General features: G+C 43.7%; 1 long non-coding RNA gene across 1 annotated transcript; it reads right to left on the bottom strand.

The window, feature by feature from the left end:
* Positions 1 to 4894: 4894 nt before the first annotated feature.
* Positions 4895 to 10498, bottom strand: LOC149992519 (uncharacterized). The gene is made up of 2 exons (XR_016508296.1): positions 10414 to 10498; positions 4895 to 5028 (listed from the first exon to the last, which is right to left on the bottom strand). It is a non-coding gene; the product is annotated as an uncharacterized LOC149992519 (long non-coding RNA).
* Between the last annotated feature and the right edge of the window lie 527 nt (positions 10499 to 11025).

The following is an 11025-nucleotide window of genomic DNA, read 5'->3' as shown; positions in this document are numbered from 1 at the left end:
GGTCCTCTCTGAAAGGAAGCGAAATGAAATTCTGTAGAGGATGCAGTGCAGTAACATCTGATCACTCCCATTTGGTTAAGAAAAATCTTTCGGTAAAAAGTGGAACTCCAGGGACTTTTGAGGAGCGATAGCAAGCTGCCAGTTGTTATTTAAAACATGGCAGTGAGGAGACCATTCTCTATAAATAGGGAATAGGCACAGAGAAAGAGGGCCCTGAGCCAGGATCATAAAAGATACTTTTGGTAAAAATAGATGCGTAAGTTCCGTACAGTATTGTGCATTCTATCCAGGCAGTATTGACATGAGGTTTTGTAAACACTTGGAGGTAGAATAACTACTTTAACCTACTTCACATGATTACTTCTGGCCTATAGTACATATTATGTTCAGCAAAGATGTGGTTATAGTCACTGATAAGATGTTGGTGCCACATTATGATGCTTTTACTGAGTTTCCTCGCCTTAGAAGAACTGACCAGTAAAGTTACTTTCAGATCTTACAACCCACATTCTTCTCTTCCAAGTTTTCAGAAGGTCTGCTGTTGGTTCTCCAGAAGGCAAGACTTTTTTTTTTTCACATAGACTGATAAATTAACACTGATCAGGATATATTCTCTCTCCTTCATTCCTTCCTCTTCACTCCCTGAAATTTCAAGTGTCCGGGAAAACCAATATATGTTGGGCCCTGGGTGGTGTGGCTCAGTGGGTTGGAGCATCGTTCCATAATTAAAAGGTTGTGGGTTTTGATTCCTGGTTAGGGCACATACGGGAGGCAGCCAATCGATATTTATCCCTCACATTGATGTTCTTCTCTTTCTAAAAGCAATGAAAACAAAAATGTTCTCACGTAAGGATTAAATAATTTTGGAAAATTTTTAAAAAGAATATACGTTTGGCACACGTATGGAGTTCAGGTGATGTAATCAATCACCTGTATGTGTGAGACAGAAGGCACAGGGCTATAGTTGCAATAGCACTTAAAGGAAGAAGACAGCACTTCTTCTGAAGAACTTCTGAAAATTAAGATCCATTTTCAAGGCTATCAGTTTATGGATCTTATTTCTTTATTTTAGAGAGTTCAGAAATAGCCTGGAAAACAGAAAGGAATTTTACATTTTTTACTTTAAAAGTGGCATTTCTACTTCGAAGGGAAAAGGTGAGTACAATGCGTGGTGTTAAAACAAGAGACTCTCCATTTGGAGGAAAACAGTTTTCCCTTTAAATGGTGTCTTTCACACTAATTTTCAGGCATCTGGTTAGAGAGCCAGTAAACAGAGGTGGCACTGGGGGTGAATATTGTTGGCACTCAACCATTGCCCACCATATGTTCCTTCTTGGCTAAACCACTCCCTGGTGGCCAAGGATCTGTCTTATTTTCAAAGACATCTATTACATTTCTAAATTTAATTTATCAGTCTCAGGAAAACCCCACATAGCAGCAAGAGCATTCTCCCCAGTGATGAATGTTCTAAACCATTTCTCTTTAAACGTAATTTTGTAACAAGCTCTTGTCTTTTTTAAAAAAAGAATTTACGCATTTATTTTCGGAGAGAGGGGAAGGTAGGGAGAAAGAGAGGGAGAGAAACATCGATGTGTATGGTTTGCTTCTCACACTCCCCCAGCGGTGGGGGTGGGGGGTTGCATCCTGCAAACCCAGGCAGGTGCCCAAACTGGGAATTTAACTGGCAACTTTTTCGTTTCGAGGGCCAGTGTTCAATCCACTGAGCTGCACCGGCCAGGACAAAACCATTTCTCTTTATTAGGGATTGGCCATGGTGGGGAGGATGCTCCACTGATTGCTGCCTTCAGCATGTGAAGAACTCGGTTCTCTGGACTGTCTGAGCTGGCCGCCGGGACAGCAAGCTCAGGGTTAAAAGCCAGGCTTCCAGCCATCAGCAGAGGCTCAGCTGCCAGTAAACGTGCTGTCTGCATCCCATCAGGAAACCCTTGCTCTCCCATAGACCTAATTATCAGCCAGCAGCTGAGTTCCAGAAACCATGATGTAGGCTGGGCAGGAAACAAGTCAGGAGAGGTTATCCTGATGGGTAAATGGCCCTATGACGGTGCTCTACAGTACATTTCCTAGGTCATCTGTTACTTTGATTGGGTGGCCTCAAATTCTTTGTAGGTGCTTTTAATGTCTGGAGATGAAACTTGTACAATAAGAGCAGCAATAGCAGCAGCAGGATTATAATCATTTTTATTTCAGGTTGCTGGTGTCTGATTTTAAAGGAGAGTGTCTGATGGTGGGGTGAGGAGACAGTGGGGTAGAAGGAGAATGTTCCAGAAATCACATAGGATTTAGGAGAAGCTGAGTTAAGGGGCAGTTTGCACATGGCCACAGAGCATCTCACCGCGCCCCGCCGCCCGCCCTGCCCCGGACAAGGGACAGTCACTTGCCACAACGCCACTCTCCCCTTGCCCAGGGAGGCAATATAGTTTGGGGAGACTACCTCCCCTGTGAAGGCTGAGCCCACTGCTCCTGGGCTGTTGCCTTGGAGCTTTGCTGACTAAACCACCACTGACATCTGTGAAGTGACATCATGATTTTTAAAACTATATGGATAAAAATCCAGCAGATTACAGGCCCACACACTTCATTTTAATGCTTCTTTAAGGTCCTTTGCAGGTCACAAAGGAGATTTAATATGTTTTAGCTAATAAACGGTTGTTCTCGGAGTCCTAGAATCTGAAAACCCCCATCTTCTCTATTTTATATTTCAGTGATCAATTTTCCCAACAAAATGTCCACATTTTCCCAATGTTACTGTGTGTTGGACCTCTTTACCATGTCAGATGCTTCCAAACAGATCATAGCATATATTTTATTTTCACTAAGATGCCACCCCCAGGCTGCGTCTATCCGCTAAGTGAGCAACTGTCTCGGAACTTTACTCCTGGAGTAGCTGCATTAAAAAGACAAAGGTTGGCCATAAATCTCCTGTTCACAAGACGAAGTCCACGCCTGTGGAGTGCTGTTTCCTGTCTTGCTGCAATGTCATTCGAGCTGGGCACGGAGAAGGGTTCTCACTTCTCAGGCAAATGTCTGCAGGGAGTGGCCTCCTTCCCCCATGGCTGGCTGGCAGCGAGATGCAGGCCACTCCACATGGCAGATGGGGCCTCTGGCACACACACACACACACTCTTTCTCTCTCTCTCTGAAGAATGCTGTACAATTTTATTGAAGAAAGTAAAAGAAGCTCTAAATTAATAGAAGGGCAAATATGCTTCTGGATGGGAAGACTCGATATTAAAGACATCATATCTCTCCAAATTTGTATAGAAATTTGATACAATTACCAATCAAAAATCTAAATAGATGTCTTATAAAATAAAAGAAAATGAAACACCCAGTACTAGTTTGAAAAAGGAGACTAATGAGTAGGGACTCATTTCCATGGTGTGACCACATGGTTGCACAAATACTAAGGTCTGGGACCAGGGATCCCACAGACATTTCAGTCAAAAGAGACCTCTCAGTGTTTAATCTCAGATACCTTTGAAATATCTTTGAAATCTCAGGACTTAGAAATATCTAGGATGCTGGTGGGGAGCAAATTTGGATGCCAGACACCCTGTTGTAGGTACAATCAGTCCTTCCCTCTGCAACCAAGAGACCCTTTGAGTGAGAGCTTCCCAGAATGCTCTTCACTCACTCATGCAAACCTATGCATAAAGACATTTAAAATATGTGTATCTGCACTAAAACATTGTGGCCACATGTGTCACGTACTAGTGGTTCTTTCTGGGATGAGAGCACAGAAGACTTTCATTTTCTATATTGTCTATTTGTCTTAACATTTGAATGTATTACTATAGCATAAGGTCAATAATTTCTGTTCTAAGCAGAAAAACAATCCTGAATTTAAAAAGTAAAAAAAAAAAAAAGCTTTTGTGAGAATGAATGACAGTGTTGCTCATACATCATCCTTCCCACAAACTAAAGTAGGACAGGAAGACACACCGTATGGTTTCCACAGTGAGAAGGGAAAATTAGGTTCTTTTCACACTTTTTAGCTTTTGAAAAGGTCATCTCATAAAATACTTTTTTCATAAAATAATTTTGATGGTTACAAATTGTTCAATGTAACGACATGAGTTTTTAAAGCAAAGTATACATACTTTGGAGGATTTAAAATGCTATCAGTGATTTCGTAGAGAAAATTGCATAAAAGACTCTTACTCAAACCTAACCTGATAAATTTTCCAATAACAACTTAACGTAGACATGTATTATGAATTGACCTCTTCAATAAAGTTGTAAGGTACCTATCAAAAAAACAATTTTTAAGACTCATAGGCATTCTAATAAAGTAAAGCACTCCAAAAAATAAATTTATATGTCTATAATTTATAATGCAGCAGTGACTTGGTCTGCAGTCAAAAGTGGACCATCTGTGTAATTTTTACTGCGTTCCTGTCACTTAAATGACAGCCCCACATCCCCTCTACCACTTGTTTACAAATCCATTTCTGCTCCAGTGCCATGCAGTGGGCATAAAGCTGTCACACTTTTTCTAAATTATGAGCAAATGAACATTTGGATATTTATTTGAATTTAAACATAATTTTCTTAATTAAACCATTCATTCAATAAATATTGACTGCGTGCTTACTACGTGTCAGGCAATGTTCTGGCACTTGGGGTCCAGTGTAACCAGAACAAAGGTTGTCTAAACGTGGGAGACAATAAAAATAAACATAATAAATGGCCAAATTAAGTAGTATGTTAGGAGCTGATAGGTGCAATGAAAGAGATCATGTTCAGGATCATGCCATGCAAACTCTCAGCACCATACCCCAAGTGACAGAGAAGCTGTGTATTCTTTCATAAAATTATTTTGGGGTGTGTGTTAGTCTGCTGGGGCTGCCATACCAAAATACTGTAGACTGGGTGGCTTAAACAAGAGAAGTTTATTTTCTCATAGAGCTGGAGGTCCAAAATCAAGGTGCCAGCAGGGTTGTTTTCTGGTGACACCTCTCTTCCTGGCTTGCAGACATCCGCTTTCTCACTGTGTCTTCACAGGGCCTGTGATGGTGTGGAAAGGTCTGGTGTCTCTTCCCCTTCTTAGAAGGACACAAGTCCTGTTGGATGAGGGCCCCACCCTTATGACCTCACTTAATCTTTTTTTTAAGTATATTTTATTGATTATGTTGTTCCAGTAGTCCCAATTTTTTATCTCCTTTGCTCCCCTCAGCCCAGTACACCCCTTCCCTCCAGCAATCCCAAGCTCTTAGTTCATGTCCATGGGTCATGCGTATAAGTTCTTTGGCTTTACCCTTTTCTATATTATTCTTAACTTCCCCGTCTATTTCGTACCAACCGATTATGCTTCTTAGTCCCTGCACCATTTCCCCCTTTCTCCCCCTTCCCCCTCCCAGCTGATAACCCTCCAAATGATCCCCATACCTATGATTCTGTTCTTATTCTGGTTTTCTTAGTTGGATTTTGTTTTTATTTTTTAGATTCAGTTGTTGATAGTTGTGAGTTTGTTGTCATTTTAGTGTGCATAATTTTGATCTTCTTTTTCTTAAATAAGTCCCTTTAACATTTCATATAATAATGGCTTGGTGATGATGAACTCCTTTAGCTTCACCTTGTCTGGAGAGCACTTCATCTGCCCTTCCATTCTAAATGATAGCTTTGCTGGATAGAGTAATCTTGGCTGTAGGTCCTTGCTTTTCATCACATTGAATACTTCTTGCCAGTCCTTTCTTGCTTGCAAAGTTTCTTTTGAGAATTAGCTGATAGTCTTATAGGCACCCCTTTGCAGGTAACTCTCTGCTTTTCTTTGGGTGCTTTTAAGATTCTCTCTTTATCTTGAACCTTTGGCATTTTAATTACGATGTGTCTTGGTGTGGTCTTCCTTGGGTCTAGCTTGCTTGGGACTCTTTGTGATTCCTGGACTTGTATATCTATTTCCTTCACCAAATTTGGGAAGTTTTCCTTCATTATTTTTTCACATAAGCTTTCAATGTCTTGCTTTCTCTTCTCCTTCTGGCACCCCTATGGTTTGGACGTTGGCACATTTAAAGTTGTCCCAGAGATTCCCAAGCCTCTGCCCGTTCTTTTCAATTCTTGTTTCCTCATTATGTAGTGGTTGACTGTTTTTTTTTTGTTTTTTTCTTCCTTGTGTTCCAAATCATTGATTTGAACCCTGGTTTCCTTCCCTTCACCATTGGTTTTGTGTGGATTTTCCTATGTTTCACTTAGCATAGCCTTCACTTCTTTCCTTATGTGTCTGCTGTACTCAAGCATATCTGTCAAGCCTGTGAGCATCTTTATCACCAGTGTTTTGAATTCTTCATCTGTTAGGTTGTCTGTCTCCTCATCTATTAGATTGGCTATCTCCTTGCTACTTAGTTCTCCCACTGGAACCTTGATTCTTTCCCCCTTCTGGGCCATACTTCTCTGTCTCCTCATTCTGACAGGCTCGTGTATTTGTTTGCCTCCACATCCCAGGTAGAGCTGTCGCTGTGATGTTGTAAGGGACGGAGCCTTAGGTATTTGTCTGTACAGGGTGACCCATCTCACCACATTGTGGGGGAGGGGTCAGGGAGGGAACAATGCTGCTTGCTTAGCAATTGCTACTTTTCCAGGCACTTCTCCCACTTCCGTATGGGACTGGCACCTCTCTAGCTGTTGCCCTGGCTGTCGTTCCCAGAGTGGGTGGGTCTGCGGGCATTCTAGGACCATGGGGGCCCTTTAGACAGGCAGACTCTGCTGAGAGACCTGCAGTTTCTTTCTCCGCCCCAACCCCCACTGGTTTGCACAGTCAGAGGCAATGAGGCTTGATTTTCCCTGGCGCTGGGACTGTGAACTGCTCAGTCTGGTCAGGAGCTGGGAACACTCCTCAGGTGTCCCTCCCCACTTTTTAAAACGTGTGACTGCTCTTTCCACCAGCCTGCCACTGCCGCTGCTGCCAGCACACCGTGTCCTCTTTGCCCTGGCTCTGCCCCTCCTACCTGTCTGGATGACTATTTCTTCTTTATATCTTTGTTTATTGGGCTTCCATGCAGCTTGATTTTCTGGAACTTCTGGTTGTCTCTAGTTTTGAGATAGTTGTATTCTTTCTTAGTTGTGGAGGGAGACCCAGAGTGTCTGTCTAGGCCTCCATCTTGGCCAGAAGCTCTCATTTAATCTTAATGACCTCCTTAAAGACTCTATGTATCTCCAAATAGAGTCATCTTGGGGATTAGGGCTCCAACATGAATGTAGGGGCAATTCCATGCATAATAGATAACATTTGTGATAAGAGGGACACTCAAGTGTGGGATCCAGGACAGAGTCCTCTGTTGTGTAGGTTTAAGAGCAGTGTGGAGGTAGACCTCATTGAGAAGGTGAGATCTGAGCAAAGACATGAGTTATCTATGTGGTTCTCTGGAGAAAAAGCATTTCAGGCAAAGGGAACAGCCAGAGCTAAAGCATTAAGGCAGGAATCTGTCTGAAGTGTTCAGTAAACAAAGAGGCCAGTACGTCTGCAGGGATGGGAGAGTAGGAAGGGATGAGCTTATGGGAGCAATACAATGTAGGCTCTGTCAGCTGAGTGTAATGGGAGTTGTAGGTTTTTGAGCAGAGTATGAATGACATGATCTGATTTACATGTCCATGTAGTCGTGAAATTATTATTTTAATGTATTTTGGTGAGTAATTAATGTGAAATTATACACATATACATTGTGTCTTTCAAAACTTTGATTTTAGAATCTCATTTTTGAATCTATTTTTAAAGTCAAATTAGCTGGAGAATTTCCTACTTATAAAGTCCTAGTGTGTGATATAGATGTAGGACTTCCTTCTATATATCTATTACTTTTTCTTTATTCTTTGTTTTATTGCATGTACATGATTACACATTTTTTATGTTACTTGAAATCTTTTAAACTAAGTTTAATCTAATATGTATACTTAATATCTATGTTGTAAAATATTCTTGAACAAAGCCAATACTGTGGTAGTTTGATTAAAATACTTTATAACTCATATAATCAGAAAAAAGAATAGTCACAAATGACATTACTTTGTGTTGCTTACAAACACATAATATTTTGAGGGCCAATTGTGTACATTGTCATATAAAGTCTGTTTCAGTCTCTGGCTTTAACAAAATCAAGATTATCTATTATCTTCCATTCAAGAGAAACAGAAATTTAACATTTCTATGACTTCTTTTGTCCATTAAAAAAAAAAATGAGTCATTTTGAGATTAGTGGGTGAAGGCTGATGTGTAAGAGTCGGCTTAGTTATAGATGGAACTGTGATATAGGTCAAGTTTGACTTCCCTTCCTCTTATGAGTTCACAGAAATTCACCAAGATCTCCAGTGCCTAGCACAGTACCTACCACATAGTAGGAACTCATGATACACAGTTGACCCCTGAACAACAGAGTTTGAACCGCATGTCCACTTATGTATGCAGATTTTTTCAATAAATGTACAGTTGGGCCTCCCTATCTCCAGGTTTTGGATCTGCAGATTCGACCGATGGTGGATGGAGAATAGTATTTTCCCTCCACAGTTGGGAATCCATGTATGCAGAGAGCTGACTGTGTGCATTGTTCTACACCATTTTAGGGACTTGAGCATCTGTGAATTTTGCATCTGTGAATCTATGCGGGGGGGTTAGTTCCTGAAACCAATGTCTTGCGGATACCAAGGGATGACTAGTTAAGTTTTTGGGGAGTTAAAAGTTATATAAGGAGTTTTGACTATGTGGGGGCTGGAACCCTTAACTCCCACTTATTCAAGAGTTAGTTATATTTGTTAAACAATTGACAATTTCCCTGAGACATCTCTTTCACTAACTTGTTCAGGATTTTGTATTGCAGGAAAAAATTTTCCTTTCTTCCCTCTGGCTAGTCTACTAATTAAATTGACATGAGACAGATTAACAGGAGAAAAAACTATTTTAATTTTGTATGTATTGGAACCTTATGAAAATATGAGCCCCAAAGGCAGGCAATTGAGCTAAGGAATGGAATAGAGACCTGGGGCTTTGAAAGGGGAGGAGGGTAATTGATAGGAAGATAAGAAGAGCTGATATATTTGGTAATCAGCTGTTTGCCCCACCATGCAGGCGGCCTACCTAAATTCTTTTAGGTAGTTAAAGGGAAGGTCAAAGTTTTTCCTAAATCTGCTGGGTCTGATTATCTTCAGCTCAAAATAATCCACATGCCAAATTGGCATATTATGGGGTGGCATATTCTGCCCTCCTTCCGGATGTTGCCCATCCCTGGAGTATTTGCATTTCTAAATTTATTTATTGATGAGAGAAACATCGATTTGTTGTTTATGAATTCACTGTTGATCTTTGTGTGTGCCCTGACCAGGGATCGAATCCATAACCTTGGGGTATGCGGTTGACGCTCTCCAGTGGTCCCCAACCTTTTTGGCGGAAGATAATTTTTACACCGATGGCGGGGACTGGGGGTGGGGCATTGGTTTCGGGATGACTTAAGTACATTACATTTAAGGTCACCTCCTGCTGTGGGCCCAGGTTCCTAACAGGTGCGACCACAACCGTTCCTGGGCCTGGGGACCCCTGCACCAACTGACTTAACTGGCCAGGGCCGAGTGTTTGCATTTTTAAAGACTGCCAGAGGAAGTGGGCAATCTGTGCCCGAAGGTATGAACTGCTACTGGCTGGACTTCAGAGTTCAGTGGGGACGTGTGTCCAAGCGCGGGGTTTTCCCGGAGAGCCTCTTCAAACCACATCACTGGACAGTTATTACTCTACTTATCATTGAATCAGAGGGGAGTTGGAAATATTAAAAGTTGCATTTGCGCTACAGCCTTAGGATATAGTATCCCAAATTATTTCTGTTTCTTGATTCCTGTGCAAAAATTACTGGAGTTGTTGACTATAAAAGCAATTTCTGTCCAATTTGTAGGCCATGCACTTAAGAGTTTGCATTGTTAGGTAAACTTGAATCCCAAACCCTCAGAGTTCAGGCTCTGTCCCAGTACCTTGGACACCCTGCAAGGCTCGTCACAGTGGCTGGCTAGTGAGGATGGGGTCCTCTAAAATGCCGCACTGCCTGCCGGCTGCAGTCTTTTTATCCGCGAGCTGGGTCCAGCAGTCAGTGTCAGTGATGCAGCCAAAGCACGCTGTGTTTAACCTACGGCTTCCATCCCCCGGAGGCGCTGCTATTTTAAGGCATACAACGTTGACAGTGCGCGCTGCACACAAATGTGCTGGAAGAAGGCTAAACTGAAAATGCGCTTTTGCGCTGAGCTAATTCCACACTGCGTCGTAAACCTTTTTTGCGTTCTTGAAAGAAGCCCACGGTAACCCTTCCGCCCTCTCCCAACCCCTTCATTTCTTTGACCCGTTAGCCCTGGACCCACATAGGAGACAAGAGGACAGTCCGTGTGTCCCCTATTCCCAGCTCTTATGCACCCACCGAGTCTCACCTAGCCCTTGAAGGTGGAAGGCGCTGAGTCAACTATGCCCCGCCCCGCTCGGGTCCCGGTCCCGGTCCGGGTTCGGTTCCGGTCCTGGTCCGGGTGCCAGCTCCTGCCTCCTCGCCGCGGCTCGGCCCGCCCTCCCCCTCCCAATTGGCTAGACCCGCCCTCCTCCTTTCCCCATTGGGTCCACGCCTCAACGCGTCACTTCTGCCACAGAGGAGCTGCCCAACCAGCGAGGGGCGGGGCGCGGGGCACGGGCGGAGCCAGCGCGCAAGCGCAAGCGGGCCTGGATGCGGGGAGGGGGCGGTGTTCCCGGTTTCCTGGGTTACCTGAGGGGGCGGGGGTGGGAGCTCCTGGCAGTGGCGGCAGCGGCCAGGACTCCGGATTCGCCCTGTGAGGTAGCGCGCGCGCGGTGGAGGCTGCGGCGGCGGCCGTACTCGAGGTAAAGTGGCGCGGGGAGCCGCCAGTGCCAGCGGAGGGCTGGGTTCGGGACCTTGTCCACGGCCTGGAGGGAAGGCGATCGGGGTGGTGGCTGTCATTCCGGGCTGGGGTCGCGGCCCAACGCCCTGGCCTGGGTTTCCTACCCTGCTTGGGGCTCGGGACGCCTCCCCGCGGCCT

Source organism: Furipterus horrens, unplaced genomic scaffold, assembly GCF_987537825.1.
Source record: "Furipterus horrens unplaced genomic scaffold, mFurHor1.1.pri manual_scaffold_15, whole genome shotgun sequence".
NCBI classification, from domain to species: domain Eukaryota; kingdom Metazoa; phylum Chordata; class Mammalia; order Chiroptera; family Furipteridae; genus Furipterus; species Furipterus horrens.
This window is presented reverse-complemented; position numbering and strand designations above follow the sequence as displayed.